Source organism: Mus musculus, chromosome 9, assembly GCF_000001635.26.
Source record: "Mus musculus strain C57BL/6J chromosome 9, GRCm38.p6 C57BL/6J".
NCBI lineage: Eukaryota > Metazoa > Chordata > Mammalia > Rodentia > Muridae > Mus > Mus musculus.
In genome coordinates this window covers 90,455,918-90,483,120 of record NC_000075.6, presented here as the reverse complement: position 1 = coordinate 90,483,120, position 27,203 = coordinate 90,455,918, and the positions used below count along the sequence as shown (strand labels likewise).

General features: G+C 38.1%; 1 long non-coding RNA gene across 1 annotated transcript; it reads right to left on the bottom strand.

Annotated features, from left to right (window-relative positions):
• Positions 1-244: 244 nt before the first annotated feature.
• On the bottom strand, positions 245-24,145 carry Gm39398. Its single transcript, XR_870990.1, has 4 exons — positions 24,079-24,145; positions 22,691-22,758; positions 3,066-3,321; positions 245-296 (listed from the first exon to the last, which is right to left on the bottom strand). It is a non-coding gene; the product is annotated as a predicted gene, 39398 (long non-coding RNA).
• Between the last annotated feature and the right edge of the window lie 3,058 nt (positions 24,146-27,203).

Below are 27,203 nucleotides of genomic sequence, written 5' to 3'. Positions count from 1 at the left end.
ATTAAAAATTGGGTCAGAGAAGAACACAGAAGTCTCAGGAGAAGAAATACAAATGGTTACAAAATAGTTTTTTAGGTCCTTGGCGTCCTTAGTCATCACTCTTTTCTGAAGCTGATCAGGTCAAATAAGGAAGGAAATGAAATGGTGTTTCTGTAAAGGGGAAAGCAGAAGGAATATGTTCCATTGAAAGAAATTCCTGAAGTCTTCAGAGATTCGGGCTAGAACCATGCATCTCTTTGGTGCCAAAAGAGAAGATTTGTCTCTGGTGCCATCTACATTTCCAGACTCTGGGTGATCTGTGGGGAACAGAGGAAGATCTGAGTCAATGTGTGCCTTTGACACAGGCACAGACATGTCAAGGACCCAAGCCTCAGACCAATGGGAAAGTGCCAAGGCACACCACCCAAGGCCAAATGGGCATCCCCGAAAACAGCCATACAGGTAACATCATACAAAATGAACAGGTTGTACTTATGTATTTAAGAATGTGTGTGTGTCATGAAACTCAAGAAGAATGAAGACTGAAGTGTGGACACTATGCCCCCCCCCTCTTAGAATTGGGAACAAAATACCCATGGAAGGAGTTACAGAGACAAAGTTTGGAGCTGAGACGAAAGGATGGACCATCTAGAGACTGCCATATCCAGGGATCCACCCCATAATCAGCTTCCAAACGCTGACACCATTGCATACACTAGCAAGATTTTATCGAAAGGACCCAGATGTAGCTGTCTCTTGTGAGACTAGGCCAGGGCCTAGCAAACACAGAAGTGGAGGTTCACAGTCAGCTATTGGATGGAGCACAGGGCCCCCAATGGAGGAGCTAGAGAAAGTACCCAAGGAGCTAAAGAGATCTGCAACCCTATAGGTGGAACAGCATTATGAACTAACCAGTACCCTGGAGCTCTTGACTCTAACTGCATATGTATCAAAAGATGGCCTAGTCGGCCATCACTGGACAGAGAGGCCCATTGGACATGCAAACTGTATATGCCCCAGTACAGGGGAACGCCAGGGCCAAAAAAAATGGGAATGGATGGGTAGGGAAGTCGGGGGGAGGGTATGGGGGACTTTTGGGATAGCATTGGAAATGTAATTGAGGAAAATATGTAATAAAAAATATTTAAAAAAAAATAGTAAAGGTACACTGAACTGGAAAAAAAAGAATGTGTGTGTGTGGTGTGTGTGTATGTGGTACATATATTTATGTAGATGTACGTATTTATATATACATAAAATCATGCACATATGCATGTGTAATAACAGTTAATGAATAAAGAGACAGTAGATTTGAAAGAAAGCCAGAAGGGATTTTGGAGTTTATAACAGGGAAAAGATTGAGGAAAGAGAAGAGAAAATGATATAATTATATTACAATCTTAAAATTTTTTTAAAAAATAATTTTTTCAAAGGTTTCAGTGACAAAAGGTACCATTGTGATAATACAATTATATTTTTCTTATACTATTTAGATGTAATATTACTAAGTTAGCCTATATTTGAATCAAATAACTACTAGTGAATAATTCAAGTTTTCTTCTTCCACAATTCTAGTCACAAACCAGGCCCCGGTGGGGAGGGGGCTTTTATGGCAAGTTCTGATTAAGAACTTTCACCAGTAACTAATAGATAACAACAGTTTCTGACATTATAAATTACTTTTGATTACAAAATGAATCGCAGCATCCTGCTGTTCCCCAGGACTGTTCTTTTGTGGTAGTCCATCTATTGTTGTTGTGTATCCTGCAATTATAGAGGATCAATACTCAAACTCCTACACTGTTTTAGTAAATGGTCTGTCTGGTTGTGAAAACAAAGACAGGAAGAGAGGTGACCGCACTATGCCAGTCTGTTTAACTCGCTCATGGGTAAAGAGTGAACAAAAGAAGCTGGGACACAAACTAGGGCACAAGCAGGTTCCCTCCCTCTGTGAGACACCTGTAGGTACTGAGTGAATAAGATAAAGCCAGAATAGTACTGAGAACATGAAAAGAGCTAACACACATTGAGAGAGGACAAATGGTGCTTGGTTGTAACTCAGCGAAAGAGCATGTGTTTAGTAGGATCCCATCCCATCCTATATAAGAACTAGAGGAGTATCTTACAGAAGACTCTTCAAGAAAAAAAAATATCTTATTAAATACTTTCTCATGAGTTCAGAGTGTTACAGACCATTGTCAGTCTATTTGAAATACATGCAGTCTTCAATATAAATAATGAAACTGTAACTTGAAAGTATGTTGATACAAAGTATTTGACAATAAAAACAACAATATGCTAGACTTCTGAGTTACAAATTTTATAGCTCTCAGCAATAAAGTGACATGTTGTCCCTTCACATTATTGGAAAGTGCTGGGAAATTTTGTGCTTTTCAGGAAAAAAAAAGTTAATTACATTTTGTGTGTAGATGCTTGTGGAGACACATGTATGTGTTACTTGGAGGTCAGAAGGCAACAGGCTAGAATTGGTCCTCTTTTCTGGAATGTGAACCCCAAGTCATCAAGGTACTGCAACAAGGACCCTTACCCACTGTGCCATCTCAGCCCAGTGTTTTCGTCTTTTTAACATGAGCATTGCATGAACTGAAACCCACACAAGCATGACCTAGGATTCCTGTGCCTTACCTGGGTACAGCTGGAGTGAACTGCCTACTTGCTTGACGTCAAACTAAAAGTATCTTGGCTTTAAAGCTTTAAATGTTCTAACTTCTGCCCCTACTTCTGTTTTTCTAGTTCGTTTGTTTGTTGGTTGGTTTGTTGGTTGGTTGGTTGGTTGGTTGGTTGGTTGGTTGGTTGGTTGGTTGGTTGGTTTTCACTAGTAAAAGCATAGTGAAGTGTGGAGTTCAATATAGTAATTGAAAGGTGTAGACAATAAATATCTTGGAAGGTATTCAATAAAGTATAGGCAATTCTATGACATATTGGTGACTGTGTTCATCAGAGTTCTCTCAAGAAAAGGAACTGATAATAAGGGTGTGTCTGTGTGTGTCTATGTGTCTACTTGAAATGTTTTACTAAATCACTTTATGCAATACCATCAAAATAGTACAACAGCTGACTCTCACCTGATAGGCTGAGAACCCTTTAATGGTCACTTCATCCTTGAGACTGAATGTCTGAGTAGTTGAAGAAGTCGAGCAATGGCTATTGTACACTGGAGATACCAAGAACCCCGAGGTTTCACAGTCCACAAGGCTGGGTCCCGAAGGTGTGGAGTGTTTCTGGAGACCCACTGATCCTCAGTCTGTTGCATCCCCTTCCAGCCACTTTCAGTACCAACAAAGATATTGGTGGCATCAGCAACAGGATAAAATACCTCCACTGTGAAAGAGAAGGATAAGCAAGTAAGGGGGACAATATTCCTTCTTTTGTGTCCTTTTTCAAAAAAAAAAAAAAAAAAGTGGGCCTTCTCACAGAACTTGAGGCAATCAAAACAATTTCCCACAGATGCCCCCAGAGGTCAACCTGATACAATTTCACAATTAAGGCTTTCTGGTCCAAGTACTTTTGATTTGCATTTCCCTAATAGCTATGGATGTTGAATATTCTTTAAGTGTTTCTTAGTCATTTGAGTTTCCTCTGTTGAGAGTTTTCTGTTTAGATCTGTACACCATTTTTAATCGGATTAATTGGTTTTTTTATCTAGTTTCTTGAATTATTTCTATACTTTGGATGTTAGTCCTGTATTGAATGTGAAGTTGGTAAAAGTGTTTTCCTAGTCAGTAGGCTGCCACTTTGCCTAGTTGACAGTGTACTTTGCCTTACAGAAGCTTTTCAGTTTCATGAGATCTCATTTATTAATTGTTGGTCTTAGTGCCTTATGCTAACAGTGTTCTGTTCAGAGAGTCAGCTCCAGTTAGCCAATAAGCTCAATGCTATTTCCCACTTTCCTCTCTATCAGGCTCTGTGTATCTGGTTTGATGTTGAGGTCCTTGATCCACTTGGACTTGAGTTTTGTGCAGGGTGATAGAAATGGGTCTATTTGTATTCTTCTATATGAAGACATCTAGTATGACAAGCACAATTTGTCAAAGATGTCATCTTTTATCAAGTGTGTATTTCTGCCTTCTTTATCAAAAATCAGGTGTCCATATGTATGTGGATTTATGGCTGGGGCTTCTCCATTGACCAACCTGTCTGTTTTGTGCTAGCATCACGTGGGTAATTACCATAGCTTTGTAGTACAACTTAAAATCTAAAACGCTGAGACCTCTGGCAATTTTTATTTGTGTTGTTGTTGTTGTTGTTGTTGTTGTTGTTGTTGTTGTTGTTGCTGTTCAGGATTAGTTTTAGCTATCCTGGATTCCTTGGGTTTTTCCCTTTGAAGATTAGAATTGTCTTTCAAGGTCTATAAAGGATTGTTTTTGTATTTTAATGGTGATTGCTCTGAATCTCTAACTCAAGTTTGGTAGAATGGCCTTTTTTACTGTTGTAACCTTACCAATCCATGAGCATGTGAGATATTTCCATCTTCTGACATTGTCTCCAGTGTCTTTCTTCTTTCTTCAAAGATTTGAAGTTTTAATCTCATAAGTCTTTCACTTGCTTGGAGTTACCATGAAATATTTTATTGTAAAAGGTGTTGTTTTCCCGATTTTTTTTCTAAGACCATTTTTAATTTGTATATAGGAAAACTACTGATTTTTTTAAGTTAATTTTATATCCAGCTACTTTGCTAAAAGTGTTTATCAGCTGTAGGAGTTGCCTGATGGAATTTTTAATATAGCTTGTGTGTGTGTGTAAATTATCACCTATATATATTAGTTATCATTTATATGTATTAATTATCATCTGCAAATAGACACAATTTTACTTCTTCCTTTCCAATTTGTATTTCCTTCAGTTGACTTATTGCTCTATCTAAAACTTTGAGTACAATACTGAATAGGTATGGAAAGAGTGGACAGCCTCATCTTGTTTTTTAATTCAGTGAGATTGCATTGAGTTTCTCTCAATTTATCTTGATGTTGGCTACATGCTTGCTGTAAATTGCCTTTATTATGTTTATGTATGTCCCTTGAATCCGTAACTGCTCCAGGGTTTTATCATACAGGGATGTTGGATTTTGTCAGAGGACTTTCCTGCATCTAATGAGATGATCACATATATTTTGTCTTTCGGATTGTTTCTTACACATGACAGAATGGCTAAGCTCAGTAACACAAGTGACATTTCATGCTGAGAAGGATGTGTGTGGAGCAAGAGGAACAATTCTCCATTGCTGATGGACGTGCAAACTTTTACAGCCACTAGGGAAATAAATTTAGCAGTTCTTCAGAAAGTTGGCAATTGATCTACCTCAAGATCTAGCTATATCACTCTGGGGCATATACCCAAAGCGTGCTCTATTCTACCACAAGAACACTTGCTTTACCCTGTTCATTATGGTTTTATTCATAAGAGCCAGAAACTGGAAACCATCTGGATGTCCTTTAGCTGAAGAACGGAGTTTTAAAGATGTAGTACATTTATACAATCAAGTATTACTTGACTGTCAAAAAAATGACAAAGTGAAATTTACATGCAAAAAAAATCAATTTACTAGAAAAAAATCATCCTGAGTGAGATAACACAGAACCCAGAAAGATAAATATGGTATGTATTCATTTATAAGTGGATATTAGCAGTTAAGGAAATGATAACCAAGCTATAATCTGTAGACCCAGAGAGGTTAGGTAAAGAAGAGAGATCTGAGGGAATCTCCCTGAGAGAGGGAAATAGAATATATTTTATGGGCAGGTGGGGGTGGGTAGGGACAGAAGAAGAGGAATAAGGTTGGGAACAATAGGGTGGAGGGAGAGAATGCTAGGAAAGATGGCTGGAATTAAAGGGTATTTGTGGGTATTGTGGAAACCTTGCACAATGGAAACATTCTGGAATGTATAGAAGGTGAGCCTCATGAGGACTCCTAGTAATTGACAATATGGAGTCCCATTTGGCCATCTCTTGTCACCAAGCAAAGCTTGCAGTGAAAGGACTGGGTAGCATTCAACTGAGTTGTTGGCCAATGAAGTCCCATGGAAATCCCAAAACAACCCAGGCTGTTGCAAACACAAACAGTTGCCCCATTGTCAAGGACAACAACCACACAACTCATTGAACATGGATAAGCTGATCTGCTGCCTACATATAGCCTTCACACCCATATTCTAAACTCTTTGATGCAGGAAGGTACTCTGAAGGGCACTGAAAGAGAAATGTGAGCACCAACCCAGCCACAAAACTTTTGACCAACTATTTCTTCGGCTTGGAAGACATACTAGTGTAGCTTTAACTTTTCTCAACCCTACTTTTAATAATGGTTCTTAAAGACCTTAACCTCCCCTCTAACCTACCACTCACCAGAGGTAATGGAAAAGAAAGGTTATTAGATACAGCAGCAGTGGACCTGTTTAGAAATTGTTCTTTGGAGCAAATTCTATCTGCATTGTCAAGAAATCAGCAGTACAGTTCATAGCCACTCAGAAACTTAACAAATATACCAGCAGTCCAGTTCGGTAGTGTCGGGATAGCAGACATGACAAGCAGTGGTGGCACATCCTAGCAGAGACAGCCTGGCCTCAGCCAAAGCAACACGAGTCAGCAGGAGAAATGAGGACCATCAGGGACACCAAGAATTCTTTGCTGAGCCTCTCTCAGTAAAGATGTGAGACCATGAAGCACTGCAAAACTAGTTATGCCAGCAAGCCAAGTCCCTCTTGCAGTCCATTGAGTCCTATTTATACTCCCTCCACACACTGTGTGACCTACTCAGGTATTGCCTCATGATATGTCTTGCCTCAGCACATGAGTCAGTCTTAGCAAAACTCCATGTGAGTCTATATCACCTGGTATCACTCTGCCAATCGTCCTGAGTCTATGGAAATGGTAAGAAGCTGCCAGCACACCACCAGACGGTTTTTGCTGTATTTCTCTGGCATCACGACAAATGAAGTTCTACTACACAATGAAAAGCAGACCAAAATATGTGTGTCTTTAGCAAAGATTCCTTCATTACGTGTCCTTACATATGCTTGCTTTACCAAAACATCCTTTCACCTGTGTCTGACTCAGGGAATCACCTCTTCATGTCCTTGACCATCCAAAACAACTGACTTTCCAAAGAAGCCTTAAGTTTCATGCTAGGGCAGTGGTTGCACAGAAGTTGTAGGAGTGGCCAACCAATGACTGATTTGAGATAAATCTCACTCCACAAGAAGTAACTCATACCTGACACATAATATGGATACAGTATTACAAGTATATGTGTGTGTGTGTGTATCAGGTATTATTTATATCAGATATTATATATAGTATAGCAATATATATATATAAATAATCAGGTGTATATATATTACTCACATGTATATAATATATATCCAGTATATTATATTGTGTGCAGTTTTACCAATAAAGACTTGAGAACCAGATACTGGAGTGAAAGTCTGCTAACTCAGAGATGCAGAAAAAGCATCCAGTGGACCTTCCTTTTCAGTCAGTGTCCCAAAAAGAAGTTCTCTTTGTTCACATCATCTCAAAAAACCACAAACTCCCTTCTACTTGCTGTGCTTCTCTCTAGCCACCCTCCTGAATTCCTCTTACTCTTTATGGTTGTCTTTTGGTTTGGTTTGGTTTGTGCTATGTTCACTCCCTGTCAACTGGTTGCTTGCTCTGCCTCTTAACCTACAGTTGACTTTAATCCTGTTTACAATAAACAGAAAGTGGTTCACATGACATACACATGACAAATATCCTACGTGTGTGTGTGTGTGTGTGTGTATGCAGTAAAATGACTTCTGATGAGGCACTATCCTCATAGATCACAGATCTACCCTCACAGGTCACTCCCTTATCTAGTTATCATCAGAGAGGCTTCCTCCGGCAACAAATGAGACCAGATACAGAAACCCACAGCCAAATATTACACAGAGAAAGAGTCAAAATGTGAGTGTCTCCATCAAACTCTCCTCAGAATTCAAGGAACCCCACAGAAAGGCAGAAAGTGTGTAAGAGCCATAGGAGATGGAAGACTTCAGGAGAACAATGCCCTCTGAATCAACTAAGCAAGATGCTTATGGGTTCCCAGAGACTGAAGCAGCAAGCACGGGACCTGCATGGATCTGCACCAGGTCCTTGGCATATATGTTATAGCTATTAGCTCAGTATAGTTTTGGACTCCTGACTCTGAAAACGACTGAGTGGCTAACTCTTGTGTCTGCTCTTTGAACTCCTTTTCTCTTGTTGGGTTGCCATTTCCAATTAATATGACGGATTTTGTTTCGTTTTAGCATGTTTTGCTTTCTCATGTTGGCTTGTTGTCTCTTGGAAGCCTTCTCTGTTTCTAGTGGGAGACAAAAAGGGGGTAGATCTGGAGAGGAGAGGTGGTAAGAAGCTCAGAGGAATTAGAGGAACAGAAGGAGGGGAAACTATAGTCAAGATGTATTGGACAACAATAGAATTTCTTTTCAATAAAATGACAAAAGTAAAAGTGGAAAGGGTCTCCCTGCTCAGTTTATTTTATGTTGTGGCATACCAGCATGTAAAACCAGACACCACAGTGGCTTCCATCTTCTCTACTTTTCTATATATGTACCTTCTTTACAATTCTTTAACATTAGCATAAACACAGACCTGAGTTTGGAGGACACACGGTGAGATGTCCAGGGTCTGATTACAGGATCAGGAGCATGAGATTATTCATAAAAGGAACAACAGTTTATTAGAAAGAAAACTGCACTCTGAATGTCTAATGGGGCTACTGAGCTGGGGGTCGGGGTGGGGAGACATCCTCAAAATCCCTGTACCATTTGAGGTCTGATGCATTGCATCATGCTTTTTGCATAACACCTGCCTACTCAGCCTTTGTGTATTTTGCAGCAAATGCTCCACTTGTTACGTAAAATCCAGATAGAAGGGTTTCCAGCTTTCCTCTGCCAAATGACCTTCACGTGTCAATTTTGATGCCTCTTTTACCAAAACCTTACTCTGCTGCTACAATAAGTTCTGCAATATTCACAAAATTATCTAATATTTTGGAAACATAAATGTTGCATTTTTGCAACTGGGATAGCAGACAATACTTGAAGCATTCTTGCCTATATAATTCAAGAGATGTAGTTTTGAATAAAGAATACACTCACTGTTTTTCTTCCCCTCTTAACATTTTTTTAATCTTGTTCATAATTAATTTAAATAAAAATAGGCATGTGATTATGTAAACACATATCTCAACATTTTCTAATTTGTAGTAAAATTGGAGATGTAGAATACTAAACTAAGCCAACTCAAGATAAGCAATTTTTCATAAATAAACTAAAAATCCCAAACCATTAATTTCACATGCATTAATCTCTGTGCAGCACAGTCATTCAGCCCTTGAATTGTCTTTCTTTTTTGTGGAAAGTATTGTGGTCAGCATTCTGACTTCCTGAAAAACAAACAAACAAAATCCTTGAGACTCATCAGAGTCTGATCATAACATAAACTACTGCTATTTACTGAAAAACATGTTGAAATTTAATAAAATGTTTTTACAGTACAAAAAATAAAAATACATGTTTTCTAAAAAAGTGAGGACATGGAAGTCTCTTTTCCCTGCTAGTCCTAAATTCAATGGCATCAAAGTATCTGAGACCTGGGATGTGTTAATTTAGAAAATTCCTTACATAGAAATGTGCCCCAGTACTTGACAAGTCCATGGGGTTGATACGCCTTTTTATTGTTTAGCCAACTGGTGAGCAAGCTGGCTGAGATTTAGTTCCTATAGTTAAGAGAAATGTATACATGAGAATGTTACTACATACAGAGAAGTATCCTCAGTGGAAACTGTCCCAATGAGATGTACGTTCATACCTAGGAATATCTGTGAAAAAAGAATGGCTCCAAAAAATCAAGTTGGTAGAGAGGGATCTGATATGGATAGAAATCAATTTTACACAATCCCTTATATGTGACTGAAATCCATAATAACTGATGGCCTCATGGCTTTTGTGTCATGAAGCTTTTGTGGAGATAAAACAATAATTTAAGCAAAATCATTAGAGAACTCTAAATTATGTAAATACTAATTTTTCTGAATAATTTACATCAGCACAATGTCTGGAGTAGCTTAAAAAGGAGATGGTATAGTTGTCACTCCTTTAACACTTAAGATTTGAAGTTTCTTAGGCTGAATAGACTTATCACAGAAATATATTGATTTGAAATTTTCTTATTTTTAAGTGAGGATTTGGGTAATGTGTTATCAACAAAATAATTTGAAATATTATTTCAATTTTTCTACCAGAAGATTGTTCTGTTTGGAGGGCAAAATCATGTCACTAATTCCTGCCTTCTTCTGTCATGGTACCCTTGCTTGCTCTGGTTCACCAATAAACTCACTGGCTTGGCTTTTTTTATCTGGTGTGTTAGCTTTTCCTTTTTTCGCTTCAAACAGTGGAGTTTAGCATTTTTTTTTGTTGTTCCGAATGCATTTGTGATCATTAGAACCTGTTTCACAGTTGACAGACTTATTATTGGGATAGTTACCCATCATTTTATTTTTAAGAAAATATTAGCATTATAATGATTATGATTAAATTGAATGCAATGCATCCAATTGTCCAGGGACAAGGCTTTATGATTGTGCAACTGTTCACAACTTCCACGGACAGCAGCAGTGCTGATTACAGGTCATTCAAACAAATGTTCTTTGATTTGCTTATTATAACACATCTGTAAAGCAAGGGATATAATTCCCATGTGTTGGAACCTTTTAGCTGGGAACAGCTTTTTAATGGCTTTTTTTGCAGTCAGCAAGAAATGTACATTTATTCAACTAAAAGAAACAATGAGTAAGGAAAAAGATGTTTTCCACCCTTGCTTCACTGTGTGTGAAGATGGTTTGTGGTTTCATTTACAGCCTCTAACAAAGCAAATCAAGATCTCCATATATTTTCTGTGTAAAGAGCACGATAAAAATATAAAGAAAGATAAAATGACTCTGGCAGAGAGCAGAGCAGTGAATCTGCCCACACAGAACCTAGCTTGAACTCCTTTCTCCTGACTGTGCATTTCTGTTCACTGCATTTTATTTATTTCAATTCTTTTTTTTTAACAATTCAATTAAAATATTTATCTCGCCGGGTGTGGTGGCACACGCCTTTAATCCCAGCACTCGGGAGGCAGAGGCAGGCGGATTTCTGAGTTCGAGGCCAGCCTGGTCTACAAAGTGAGCTCCAGGACAGCCAGAGCTATAATGAGAAACCCTGTCTCAAAAAACAAAAAGAAATATATATATATATATATATATATATATATATATATATATATATCAATAGCTAGGCAATTCAAGGTTAGATGGATTTTATCAAGGAGTCTCTCCTTGTTTATACTCCCATGCTGTCTTGAGGAATCTCAGCTTCTGCTTTCTCACTTTATTACAATGCTTTATGCATACAAGTAGTTAGTAAAGGGTTAATTAATGGCAAAGGGAACTAACACAGAAGAACCAGATCACATGACTTATTGAAAAGAATAGCCTTAATTCTGGAGAAATGTAGTAAATCTGAGTAACATATTATAATACTTAACATTTGTATTCATTTTTATTTCTTTGCCTCATGGTTTAGAAGATTGCCTATTTTATTCTTAATCATAGCATTTTCTTTGCAAAATATTAGGTATTTCTTCAACTTTGAAAATTTTTATCAGTCAATTCAATGCAAGTCACATAATGATAACAGAATTTGTAACAAAAGAGCCAGCAGGATGATCCAAGTCTGTTAGTAGAGAGCAGGGGAAAGAATACACCTGCCGATCCACAAGATGATCCCTGCAATAAGATAGCTTCCACCATCTAAACTGACCTCCCATGCTGGAATACACAGGGCAATTGCCAACCTAAGGCATATCCAGAAGCTATGCTGGTATTGGTTGTCATATAATTTAGTCTCTTTTCTTGAGTAACTGTTCTAAGAAACATTTAGAATTGAACTTATATACCTACTGTAAAGTTAAATTTAGAATCCATTCTTAAATGAGTAAAACAAAAATTTGGCAAGTCAAAATTATTTTTTAAAGCTGTTCTGTTCCCCTTAAACTTCTATAGATTCTTGTGAAGTTAAGGAAGTGCATCCGGTTTTTCTTTGTGTTACAGTTTTAAGTTCCTCTTCTATGGTAGTAAAAGCCAATATCCAATTAAAAACAAAGACAGAAGGACATATTAATGTTATCGTTTTCTCTCCCTCTCTCTCGCCCTCTCTCTTCCTCCCTCCCTTCTTTCTTCCCTCCCTCCCCCTTTACTAATATAATTAAGTATATGAAAGTTTAACAAACAGAATGTTATTGAATTATCATGCTATTCCAAGTACACTATATTTTCATTATCTCTTCAACAATTATTTTATGATGGAAAAGCTTGAATTCAAATCAATTCAATATTGTCCCAAAACCTAGAAATGTTAGGGAATCGTTAAAGTATATTTGGGAAGAGAACTAAATCTAGTCAGGTTTATTTAAATAACTTTTAAAAGACTCATTGAAGGTTTCCATTTTTAAAAAATTGAACCTGTAATTGAATGGTGGGATTAACAATTATGTAGGATACATTATTTCCATTGCATTTGCTACACAAGTCCTCCTTAACTTTTTAGCAAATAGTGGCTAGAATATTTTTACTCGATGTGTCTACATTGAATCTTCCTCTCTTATATAAACCAACAAGGAAACTACAGGTGTACCAATGTATTTAAACATCTCTTTCATCACTGCCACCATTAAAAATATTCAACAGCTCCCTACAATGGCTGATTTATCATTTTGTCACAACTAGGCCATGATGACCAATACTTAATATAAAACTTTATTTTGAATATTTCTGTGAGGATTTTTTTTATATATTTTTTATTACGTATTTTCCTCAATTACATTTCCAATGCTATCCCAAAAGTCCCCCACACCCTCCCCCCCCCACTCCCCTACCCACCCATTCCCATTTTTTGGCCCTGGTGTTCCCCTGTACCGGGGCATATAAAGTTTGCCTGTCCAATGGGCCTCTCTTTCCAGTGATGGCCGACTAGGCCATCTTTTGATACATATGCAGCTAGAGACAAGAGCTCCAGGGTACTGGTTAGTTCATAATGTTGCACCTACAGGGTTGCAGATCTCTTTAGCTCCTTGGATACTTTCTCTAGCTCCTCCATTGGGGGCCCTGTGATCCATCCAATAGTTGACTGTGAGCATCCACTTCTGTGTTTGCTAGGCCCTGGCCTAGTCTCACAAGAGACAGCTATATCACCGTCCTTGCATCAAACGCTTTAGATAATATGAATATTTAAATTAGACAACTTTGAGAATATCTCCTAACCCTCCATTATGAGATGGATCTCAGCAGATTAGGACCTCAACCTACACAGGAGAGCTTCTGTGGCTTGCTGCAGGAAGGAATTCTATTGGCCAATGGTTAGGAGTTTGAAATGCATCTGAAGGTCTTCTCTGAGTCACTAGTTTGCCAGCATACTAGAGCCATTTTTTTTGGTCAAACCCTGACAGTTGTGTAGTTGTGAGGGTTGGGCCTGCAGTGTGTGTGCACGTGTGTGTGTGTGTGTGTGTGTGTGTGTGTGTGTGTGTGTGTGTGTGTGGTGAGCTTGTTGGTTCTATTTCTTTAGGCAATTCCTAGTTTCTATTTTATTAAATTAAACTTCCAATCTTGGATCTCAAAGTTCTGTCATTACAAAGCATTTATACACAAGCCCCATCTTGTCCTTTCCCATATGTATTAGATTCTTTTTACATGTAGGAGTACTACTTGTAGTAGTAGTTCTAATAAGTAGTACATATTACAAGTTCTCAGTGGTATTTGGGCTTCATCTTATTAACTCATTATCTACAAATATCTCACAGTGGAACACCTTCTTGTGTGCCAGTTGTCTTTGTCTGCTTCTTTGTGTATAACTTACCAAAGAGTGAGTTATTGCAGAATGGTATGCTGTATGCTAAAGACATGTTAAAGTGCCGTGTGGTCACCTTTCTTTTCCTGTCTTCAGTTTCACAACCAGACAGACCATTTATAGATATAAAGTATGAGGACAAATGTTAACATTTAAAGTTAAAATAATCATCATCTGAAAGTTATAAAAGGTAGAAATTAAATGCTTTATTAAATTAAATAAAAAGAAAACTGCTTTATTTTTCCTTAAACAATAACAATGTCAAAGAGAGGGCTGGTCTCCCAGGATTGTGAACACGCTTGTGAGCACAGGTAAGACCACACCTTCTGCTACAGGGAAGCCTCAAGACACAGGAGCTGAGGAGCAGCCTGGGACAGAATCCTGGTTTCCATCTGCACCTAGAGCTGATCCTGTGCCACAGCACTCCATAGCCAAATACTGTCCAGAGAGAGTTGGTCTCCCAGGAGTGCTGACTCACCTGTGAGCACAGGTAAGACCACCACTTCTGCTCAAATTCCTGGCCCAAGAGCCATTCGGACACAGGAACCAAGGGACAGCCGGGGGCAGGATCCTTCTGGTTTCTGTCTGCACTCCAGAGCAGAACCTGTACCACAGCTGTCCATACCCAAATTCCTCCTGGAGAGAACTGGTCTCCCAGGAGTTCTGACACACAGGCTTACAGGAGGGACAAATCACAGTCAGAGACAGCAAGATCTGCTAACACCAGGAATAACCAGATGGTGAGAGGCAAGAGAAAGAATATAAGCAACAGAAAACAAGGTTACTTGGCATCATCAGAGCCCAGTTCTCCCATCACAATGAGCCCTAGATACCCCAACACACAAGAAAAGCAATACTCTGATTTAGAATCACATCTCATGATAATGATAGAGACTTTAAGAAGGACATAAATAACTCCCTTAAAGAGATACAGAAGAATACAGGTAAACAGCTTGAAGCTTTTAAAGAGGAAACACAAAAAATCCCTTAAAGAATTACAGGAAAACACAAAACAGGTGAAGGAATTGAACAAAATCATCCAGGATCAAAAAATGGAAATAGAATCAATAAAAATGTCACAAAGGGAGACAACCCTGGAGATAGAAAACCTAGGAAAGAAATCGGGAGTCATAGATGCAAACATCACAAACAGAATACAAGAGATAGAAGAGAGACTCTCAGGTACAGAAGGTACCATAGAAAACATTGACACAACAGTCAAGGAAAATGCAAAATGCAAAAAGCTCCCAACCCAAAACATCCAGGAAATCCAGGATACAATGAGAAGACCAAAAGTAAGGATAACAGGTATACAAGAGAGTGAAAATTCCCAACTTAAAGGGCCAATATATATCTTCAACAACATTATAAAAGAAAACATTCCTAACCTAAAGAAAGAGATGCCTACAGAACTCCAAATACATTGGACCAGAAAAGAAATTCCTCCTGTCATATAATAGTCAAAACACCAAATGCACAAAACAAAGAAAAAATATTAAAAGCAGTAAGGGCAAAAGGTCAAGTAACATATAAAGGCAGACCTATCACAATTACACCACACTTCTCACCAGAGACTATGAAAGCTAGAAGAAGACCCTCAGCAGATGTTATACAGACCCTAAGAGAACACAAATGCCAGCCCAGGCTACTATACCCAGCAAAACTCTCAATTATCATAGATGGAGAAACCAAGATATTCCATGAGAAAACCAAATTTACACAATATCTTGCCTCAAATCCAGCCCTACAAAGAATACTAGATAGAAAACACCAACACAAGGAAGGAAATTACACCCTAGAAAAAGCAAGAAAGTAATCTTTCAAAAAATGCAAATGAAGATAGCCACATAAACATAAAAATAACATCAAAAATAACAGGAAGCAACAATCACTATTCCTCAATACCTCTTAACATCATGGACTCAATTCCTCCAATAAAAAGGCATAGAATAACAGACTGGATATGTAAACAGGACCCAACATTTTGCTGCATAAAGGAAACACATCTCAGTGTCAAATACAGATACTACCTCAGAGTAAAAGGCTAGAAAACAATTTCCCAAGAAAATGGTCCCAAGAAACAAGATGGAGTAGTCATTCTAATAACAAATAAAGCAACTTTCAACCAAAAGTTTTCAAAAAGGATAAGGAAGGACACTGCATACTCATCATAGGAAAAATCTACCAAGAAGAACTCTCAGTTCTGAACATCTATGCTCCAAATAAAAGGGCACCCACATTCATAAAAGAAACTTTACTAAACCTCAAAATCACACATTGCACCTCACACAATAATAGTCGGAAATTTCAACATCCCACTCTCATCAATGGACAGATCATGAAAAGACATACTAAACAAAGACACATTGAAACTAACAGGAGTTATGGACGAAATGGATTTAACAGACGTATAGAACATTCCATTTAAAACAAAAAAAATATACCATCTTCACAGCACCTCATGGTACCTTCTCCAAAACTGACCATATAATAGGTCACAAAACAGGCTTCAACAGATACAAAAATATTGAAATAATCCCATGCATCCTATCAGATCACCACAGACTAAGGCTAGTCTTAAATTCCAACAAAAATAACAGAAAGCTCACATATACATGGAAGCTGAACCACACACTACTCAATGATAACCTGGTCAAGGAAGAAATTAAAGACTTTTTAGAATTTAATGAAAATGAAGCCACAGTGTACTCAAACTTATGGGACACAGTGAAAGTAGTGCTAAGAGGAAAACTCAGCTCTGAGTGCTTCCAAAAAGAAACTGGAGAGAGCATGCACTACAAGTTTAACAGCACCACTGAAAGCTCTAGAACAAAAAGAAGCAAATACACCCAAGAGGAGTAGACAGCAGGAAATAATCACACTCAAGGCTAAAATCAAACAAGTAGGAACCAAAATAACTATACAAAGAATCAACAAAACCTGGAACTGGCTCTTTGAGAAAATCAACAAAATAGATAAACCTTTAGCCAGACTAACCAGAGGGCACATAGACAGTATCCAAATTAACAAAAATCAGAAATGAAAAGGGAGATATAACAACAGAAACTGAGAAAAATTTTTTTAAAAATCATCAGATCCTACTACAAATGCCTATAGTCAACCCAACTGGAAAATCTGGATGAAATGTACAATTTTCTAAACAGATACCAAATACCAAAGTTAAATCAGGATCAGATAAACCATCCTCACAGTCCCATAACCCCTAAAGAAATAGAAGCAGTCATTAAAAGTCTTCCAATCAAAAAAAGCTCAGGACCAGATGGGTTTAGTGCAGAATTCTATCAGACCTTCAAAGAATATCTAATACCAATATTCTTCAAACTATTCCACAAAATAGAAACAGAAGGAACACTACCCAATTCATTCTATGAAACCACAGTTATGCTGAGTATTCTCCCTGGAGATAGAATGGTTTCTGTCTAATCAGGACCTTGTCACAATTTCTTTTCATAAAGGACTTCATAAGAGATTTTTTTCTACTTCTATCATGTTTAATGTTCCAAATAGATTTTAAAAACTGGTTGAGTGAATATTGCTTTTAGCTTCAGAAGATATCGTGTATATTTAAGAGGCATTTAGCTACTACAAATTATTTTGATGACTTAAAAATGTCAATACTGAATTGTATAGTTTAAAATAAATTTTATTAGTTTACTAAAAAATAAAAATAATAAAAGCAGAGAGTACAACATGGAAAAATAACAATGTCAAATTACAAGTAGTGCATTTTTTTAAAAAAAAACTACCTTTCTTACTCTCATATTGCCAATATTTGCTAAATAAATGATAGATTACACAGCTCTGACAATTCTCAAAACATTTCATCTAAAATATGCCAACTTGGGGGGCTGGAGAGATGGCTCAGTGATTTAGAGCATTTTCTGCCTTTGCAGAGGATCCATGTTGATCAGCGTGTGGCAACTCACAGCCAGGTCTTGTTGCAAGGGATCTAGTGTGTTCTGAGTGCCACAGCACCAGGCATGCATACCAGCATGCTAGTACACATAAACTAAAAATAAATCAAAGCTTTATTAAAAGTATGGCATGCTCTGCGTCTTAATGTTCACTTCAAGATTCTTCCCTTCATGTGTATTTATCCTGCTACTTCATAAAAAGCAGTACCTATTTGTCTCTTCACTTTGAACTAGAAATGTCCTAGATGACTTGTTGAAATAACAGTGGGTAGAAATGACATTCTTAAACATCTTAGCTAAGTCATGAGATGCCTTCAATTCCATCAGTGGCTCAGGGAAGGATCCACCTACAATGAATCAGAAACCAATGAATAAAGCTGGCTCTGGTTCAAGGATACCATCCTTTATCTTGTGAGATATCCTACAAGCCAAGAAAAGAGGATAGATGAATATTAGCCTAGCCTCAGCTATTTTAGACATCTTCATCAAAACATCAAACATATGCAGGACCCAACATGTATATATTAGTTACTCTGGGATAGTGTACCACAGTAACTAATAAAAAATCTTCAGGGAAGAAATAGTCATTTTAGCTTATGGTTTTGGTTGATGGTGGCAGAGAAAGCATGGATGGTTCACTTGGAGATGAACCAGGGATGTGATAGTAGCCAGATTAATAACCTTCAAGGTCTGAACCCAATGACCTACTGTCAACCAGGCCATAGCTCTTAAAGGTTCTATAGTATGCCCAAAACAGCCATACTTGCTGGAGAATGAGCATTCAAAATACTCTCCTAAGGAGAACACTGTAGTTTCAACCTTCTTTGTTAATACAACTTGAAGAATACATTAATGGAATGAACAATAGCCTCTTGGTCTAGATGCCGACAGACCATCCCAGCTCAAGCCTCCATAGCAGTCACTGTGACCAAAACAAGACTTCTATGCATTAGACCCTTCCTCAATCCCTAAATCCCAAAACAAGAGAAAATTTTTTAAAAGTCTGTTTTCTTAACCTCCTTAAAGTTGGTTAATTGACTACACCAGAAAAACACCTTCTTGTTAAGACTTAAAAATATAACTTTTACTATTTTAAAAATGATTTCACAGAAGCAACAGAGCTTCAGGTTATTTTCCCAAGGTCACAAGCCCAAAGAGTGATGGAGGTGAGCTTTTAAAGGAGATTTAGACTAACTTATGCTAACTTCAGAGCTTATAAAGCACTACCTCTGCCATTTTATTAAGAATTTAACCAGAAGAGTCAACTAACCTGGGCACTAGGGGCTCTCTAAGTCTGAACTACCAACAAAAGAACTTTACACAGGCTAGACCTAGACTTCCTCACACATATGTAGCCAAGGTGCAGCCAGGTTTTCATGGGGGTCCTGACAACTGGTCCCAAACAACTTGAATAGGGACTACCCTAAAGCTGCTGCCTGTAGGTGGGATATGTTCTTCTAGCTGAACTGCCTTGGCTGGCCCCAGTGGGACAGGAAGCACCTAGCCTTACAGAGACTTGAAGTGCCTGGGCAAGAAGGTACCCAGGGCAGGGGGATACCAGGGGCCCCACCTGCTCAGAGAAGAAGGGGAGGGGAAAAGAAGGAAAGGATTGTGAAAGGGGGTGACTAGGAGGGGGACAGTGAGCAGGTTGTAAACTGAATAAGTAAAATTTTTAAATGAAATTTTAAAAATATAAAAAGAAAACAAAAATGCAATGACAAAAAGAGAGGAAGGAAGGAAGGAAGGAAGGAAGGAAGGAAGGAAGGAAGGAAGGACTGAAGGGCTAAACAGTGAATTTACTTTGTCACAGAATTAAAACTAAATTCTTGTCTCCTTGCTAAGAGCTAATTGGGTCTTTTGCCCCTGCATCACATTTTTTTAATGTAATATATCTAACTCGGTTGCAAGTTAATCATATGCGTCAGTCCATTTTATTATTTAAAAAAAAAAAAAACCAAGAGACTAGACATTTAGTAGAAAGAAAATTTTTTTCTCAGAAAAGTTATGGAGACTGTGAATTCCAAAATCTGAGTGCCAACCTCTGGGATGAGCCTTCTTACTACCACTACGCACAGCAGCAGACATCAGAGCAAGCAAGGGATGGCCTCGGTGTCCTCCCAAGGCAGAGAAGCAGAAGCACGGGAATCTCCACGTTCAAGCACATTTGAGAGCATCGCTGATCCATTTGTAAGGACAAAACCATCATATCCTAACGCTACCCAAAGGTCTCAATCACCCCACATTGTTACATCAGCCCTTGACACATTTAGGGTTTCATATTTAGCTCAGAGTAGCACATATTTACCATCCTATTTGGCATGCAACCTGGAAAGTGGTCTCAGTCTAGTAGACATATCTTCATTCTCACAAAATGCACCTTATTTGAACTCAGAAAATTAGATTGTTGCCGTAAGTGAAATAACCTCAAGGCAGTGATCGGAGAAGTGGTAGGCGATGAACGCCTTTAAAAGGTAATCAGTCTGCCTTAATTAAACACTTCCAATTGAAATAAATTAAACTATCTGAAGAGCTAGTGAGGAGAGAATTGGACTAGTGAAGATGATCGGGAATAAACGGTAAATTCTAGTAAAGTCTCGAGCACTGGAGCAGATGCTGAGTGATTAAACATACTGAATATTTTTCCAAGAGGCCCCTGAAATGAAGCACTACACTGTTTTTTAATAAACACTCTCCACATACCAATTTCTCACAAGGTAGATTTATCCATTTTTAAACTTACCTTAGAAACCGCTCATATTATGAAAAAAAATTAAAATTTTATGCAATGACAAAGTCCCTTAGGACTCAGAGAAACTTTAAATAAAGACCTCCAGCAGTATTTGTCACAGTAGGCATTTAGAATTTGTGGAATAAAAGGGAGACATATATTCATTTTAAACACTATAAATTAGAACCATTCGAGTTGTTCCCTGTGGGGAGGGAATATGAAGTAATATCTTTCACATATAGAAAACTGTTATCTGAGTACATAGAGCAAGACTTTTGAAGTAAATGTACACTTCGTACAAGCTGGTATATAAAAGTAGGGTTTTCTTTTTCCTCTTATGTATGAAATGTGCCTGAGAAGCATTCTTAGGCCCCGAACTGGCTACCTCTGCAACCAAGAACCCTATTTCTCCAGTGGCCTACGTGAGTTTCCTCCTCAGTGCAACTTTCTGCCCAAAAATCTCCCAAGAAAACTCCACGATTAGCTAAGACTTTATCCTGAGCCCTATTTGCTTAATTTTTCTTAACAAGATTGGATAACTTAAGACAAGTCTCTCTCTTTTCTTCTCCTCTCCCTCACACCCTCCCCCACCTCTCAGTTTCAATAAAATGAGTCCTTTACGAAATAGGATCATGTGATTCAGCATCCCACTCCTTGACATTTCCCCAAGGCCTCCACATCCTACTCCACAGATACTTCCTCAGCCATGGTCATTTTTGTTCTGATAAAAATAGCTAGGCAACGGAAACAACCTAAACGCCCTTCAGTTGATGAACTGATAATGAAAATGTGGCATTAGTTTCTCTTCCGTTGCTGTTATAAAATACCATGACCAAGTTCACTTACAGAAGAAAAAGGTTCTTTGAAAAAGAAGGATGAAATTCAGAAGTTTTAAAAGGATAGTTTCACTATGTTTGGGAAGAATGGAGGCTAGCAATGGTCTTGGGTGCCTGGAGCTCACATCTTTTACATGGGTGAAACAGTGATAAACAGAAGTATTTTTACCTGAAAGCCCACACCCTGTGATGTACTTCCTCCAACAAGACTGCACCTCCTAAATGCCGTCAAACAGCACCATCAATTGGGGATCAGGTGTTTAAATACATGACCCTATGTGGCGCACTTGTATATGCAAATAAATGGAACTAGAAACTATATCGAGCGAGGTAACCGAGACACAGATAAACACTTCATCTTAGCTCTGATTTGTGGATCCTACTTCCAAATTCTTAGAGATAAACACATAACTTGGAGTAAATACCAGCAAAGTAAACAGAGAGCCTGGTCAGGTAAGGAACAGAGTTCTACAGAGGGGGACAGTAGAACACAGGTGCTATGAAAGAGAAACAGGAATAGGAATAATGGGAATGGGACAAAATTATCTACAGAGGGCAACATAATGAAAAGGACAAGACATAGAAATAACTGTGAGACTGAAAAAGCAACAGAGAATCATATAATTTTACATTTAGTTATATTTATATAAGTATTGTATGTGTATGAGAGAGAGAGCAATAGACAGAGAGAGAGAGAGAGTCTCCATTAAGACGTGACAATACTTCCACAAAATCCATAAGTTATGTAGCAAAAACCCTCATCTCTAGGCATGACTTATCTCCTTTTGAATTGTTGGTCAAAAAAGTCCAAGAGAACCTCCCCAAAAGTTACAGGCCATTGATTGTCCCCAGAAATCGAAAATAAGACTCAACTGCTAAAGAGACAATCTTGAAAAGATCAAGCTTAATAACCTGAAAGACTCCTCCCTCCCTGAGGACTAACTCTTGTACTACCAGGAGTTATGCAAGCTTCCCAGGGAAAAGAGCCATCAACAATCCTCCTCAGCTGAAAGGCCTATGATCTATGACAGCATTCAGAACAGCAAGAAATTCCAAAAGATACAACAGTAGCAGTTCTATCCTGAGAGTAACAAGAAGCAGTCTAATTGGACAAAAGGCCCACTTGAGAAGAAAGAATTCACTCCTGATATGATAAACCTAGCCCACTATCCACGGCTAGCAAGTAGTATCCAAGGGATACTACTACTGCCATTTCCCTAAACCCATATAATTTCTAACTGCATTCTACTCATCTTCACACCTAGTGAGAAGCACAGCACTCACCTGTCACCAAAGAAATCTTTCTGCATCCAGTTGTCATTTGCAGGAAACGACCAAATGCCAATCACTCACTGGAGAAAAAAAAAAAAAAAACAGAAACAAAAATTAAATGCAAACATCAATACACTGTTAAATTTAAAATACTGTTAAAACTTAAAAGACTGGAAATAGCTTAAAATTAGCATGAAAATTAAGCAAAACCAGCTAAACTGAATTGTTAAAGAGGGCCATTAAGGAGACAAAGTACCGCTCAGGCTATTTCCTAACCAAATAACAATTTGTTAATATAAGCACATTGGCTGCAAATTAATTCCATATAATGTAAAATGAGCTCTGTTTTCATTCTCTTCCTTGATGTAAACATCTACCCTCTGAAAGCTAGATTAGAGGAAACTAAGATAAAAGGGGGTATATTCTTGCTGTGTTAATTCTTGGTTGAGACTTAACATTACAAATTATATGATATTGTTTCTGTTTAGCAAAATCAAGTAGAGCTTATTGCAGAGGGGAAACTGCATCCTGGGTCATAGAATTTGTTCTCTATTACTGTGGGTTTGATCTTGTCCCAATGTCCATAACTAGCAATATGTAAGTCATCTAATCTACTCTTGAGTATTACTGGATGACACCTTAGTGCCCTCTCCTCTGCAAATTATTCTAAAATCTAATCAACCCTACATTTAGAAATACTTTCCTAATGTCTAACCTAATGGTCTAGTTCCAGGCTATTGCACACCATTATGCTACTCTTAACAACTTGAACAAATCCTTCTTCCTCTGTTATCATCTTTCAAGTGTCTTTGCTCCATCATAGCCATTTGTAGATTATTCTCAAAGCAGAACTAAGGAAATAATTTTCACTTAACCTGTCTGAGCAGAGCATCCCCTGAAAAACCCCAATCATTCTTATTATCATTGGACATTCTTTTATCTGGTCTGCCACTCAAAAACATTACCTAATAGTTACAGGATATTAGGTCATGCCCAGAAATAAATGACTAGTGATTGGATATTGAAAGTCTCAAGACTGCCCAAGGCAACCAACAACACCGCAGCCTTTCCATAACTGATTTTCGGTCCATCAGTTAGCCTTTGGAGAATGTCTAATGTAAGAAACTTCAGCTAGACAAACAAAATTCATATTACAAATGGTATTTTATATACCCAGATGTGTTCTCCTCTGAAGAATTTATTGAGCCTATAAATAAGAGCTATATGAATAAAAGGTATGGCCCTTAGTCTAAAGGGATTGAAAGATAGTCTATGCCAAGCCCAATATGAATTATCGTTATCTGGAAACAAGGGTATTCGGGTTGCCCCAAATAACATGGAAAAAAATTATATGAACTTTTTTAAATCACAAAGAGAAAGCCAAAAATCAATGCATTTACCAAGCTCACTGATGAGAACAGCACGTAGGCTGATTATAAAGCACAAAGGGACACTCTTAAGCTCTGATGCTGCCCAATGACCTTCTGGAGCCTTTGCACTGGTGGGGGCTACTGGTCTACCGGGTTGATAAACTCCAAAGCTTTGCCTACTAATCAAAAGGCCAGACGCAGGTATAGATGATAAATGGCTGTTAAGGTAAATGAGATGGCACAAGTTCACTTTGTCTTTCCATGTGCAAGATTCCAGCTCTCAACAAATACGGAGTTATGGTTAGTCAGTCTTCAGAATTTATCAGGGTTGTAGCACTTTCAGGGGTTCTGGTTCTTTATAAACCACATCTGTACTTCTTTCTGTACACCTGTATTTATGAATGTTAAAACTCAATCAGTAATTTTACTTGTAAATAGAGGTTAAATTATAATTCTGTTAGCCACAATATTAAAACATTGGGGTTGGTATACTAAAGAATATCACACCTTACTGACTGGTTATGAGATTTAAATAAATTAAAGTTATGAATTTCCTAATAGAATATCTAATCTAGTAGTCAGTAAATGATAGCTGTCACTATTGTTCATTTTAAGTAATTTTTGTTAGCAATTTGTGAAAAGTTAGTAAAATTACAAAATTTATCAGTACTCTAATAGAGAATATTCATTGTATTTTTCCAATGGATAATAGACAATTATAACTTTAATCTGTTAGCAGATAAATGGTAATGAATAGCTTATAAGGAAAATACCTAAATACTACCTAGAATTTTACTTCTGTGGTAATTGTTTTCAAATAATTTCAAGGACTACTTATAAGTTCTCAATAATAAGTTCTAATTCAGAAAAACCTAACTGCTCTTCATCATTGCCTTCATGAAGGATTTCTTACAGAGTGTAGTTTCTAGTGATCACTCATTAATTCAATCAATACTTGTAACTGCATATCAATGAGCATTAAAGAAGGTAGGAATATTGAAAAGGAAAAATACGTCATCTTTCAAGAAAGACTCTTTCGTAATATATTTAATAGCTAAGTGAAAACAGATTAGTCAGTATTGATTTCATTATTTTGTAAAAATAAAAAAGGATGGGTCGGAGGGTAGTCAAGAAAGCTTATCTCACAAAGAGGAAATCTGCAAATACTTGAATAATAAGAATGGAACAGAAATTTTTACTTCAATTTAAAAAGAGTTTATAAATATGCCAGGCAAGGTGATTCTGTTTGAGGTGAAAAGTTCAAGAACTGGAGGAAAAGCAAGCTTAATGGGTAACAGAAGTATAAGGAGAATCACAGGTAAGTGACTCTGAAGTAAGGAATGCCAAGATTTCGGGGGGGTGAGGTGCATGATCAAAAATTGTCCTTGCATTCTAATGAGAGAAGAGTATAACAAGATTTAAGTTTTTAAAATGTTTGGCACCACTACTGGGTGGAAGCCGTACTATATTAAGAGTCAAAGATTAAGAATTAGCACAGATCGAATGTATCGGTGCTCTGCTGCATACACACCTATAAGCCAGAAGAGGGCATCAGATCCCCTTATAGATGGTTGTAAGCCACCATGTGGCTGCTAGGAATCAAACTCAAGACCTCCAGAAGAGCAGTCAATGCTCTTAACCACTGATACCAATAGATAGGCATGGCTCTGGATCAAGGGATGGGGCCACCCCCCCAACTCAAAGTTTTTTTTTTTTGTATTTATTTTTTTTCTCCATTTTTTATTAGGTATTTAGCTCATTTACATTTCCAATGCTATACCAAAAGTCCCCCATAGCCACCCACCCCCACTCCCCTACCCACCCACTCCCCTTTTTTGGCCCTAGCGTTCCCCTGTACTGGGGCATATAAAGTTTGCGTGTCCAATGGGCCTCTCTTTCCAGTGATGGCCGCCTAGGCCATCTTTTGATACATATGCAGCTAGAGTCAAGAGCTCCGGGGTACTGGTTAGTTCATAATGTTGTTCCACCTATAGGGTTGCAGATCCCTTTAGCTTCTTGGGTACTTTCTCTAGCTCCTTCATTGGGGACCATGTGATCCATCCAATAGCCGACTGTGAGCATCCACTTCTATGTTTGCTAGGCCCAGGCATACTCTGACAAGAGACAGCTATATCAGGGTCCTTTCAGCATAATCTTGCTAGTGTATGCAATAGTGTCAGCATTTGGAAGCTGTTTAAGGGATGGATCCCCGGATATGGCAGTCTCTACATGGTCCATCTTTTTATCTCAGCTCCAAACTTTGTCTCTGTAACTCCTTCCAAGGGTGTTTTGTTCCCACTTCTAAGGAGGGGCATAGTGTCCACACTTCAGTCTTCATTTTTCTTGAGTTTCATGTGTTTAGGAAATTGTATCTTATATCTTGGATATCCTAGGTTTTGGGCTAATATCCACTTATCAGTGAGTACATATTGTGTGAGTTCCTTTGTGAATGTGTTACCTCACTCAGGATGATGCCCTCCAGGTCCATCCATTTGGCTAGGAATTTCATAAATTCATTCTTTTTAATAGCTGAGTAGTACTCCATTGTGTAGATGTACCACATTTTCTGTATCCATTCCTCTGTTGAGGGGCATCTGGGTTCCTTCCAGCTTCTGGCTATTATAAATAAGGCTGCTATGAACATAGTGGAGCATGTGTCCTTCTTACCAGTTGGGGCATCTTCTGGATATATGCCCAGGAGAGGTATTGCTGGATCCTCCGGTAGTACTATATCCAGTTTTCTGAGGAACCGCCAGACTGATTTCCAGAGTGGTTGTACAAGCCTGCAATCCCACCAACAATGGAGGAGTGTTCCTCTTTCTCCACATCCACGCCAGCATCTGCTGTCACCTGAATTTTTTATCTTAGCCATTCTCACTGGTGTGAGGTGGAATCTCAGGGTTGTTTTGATTTGCATTTCCCTGATGATTAAGGATGTTGAACATTTTTTCAGGTGCTTCTCTGCCATTCGGTATTCCTCAGGTGAGAATTCTTTGTTCAGTTCTGAGCCCCATTTTTTAATGGGGTTATTTGATTTTCTGAAGTCCACCTTCTTGAGTTCTTTATATATGTTGGATATTAGTCCCCTATCTGATTTAGGATAGGTAAAGATCCTTCCCCAATCTGTTGGTGGTCTTTTTGTCTTATTGACGGTG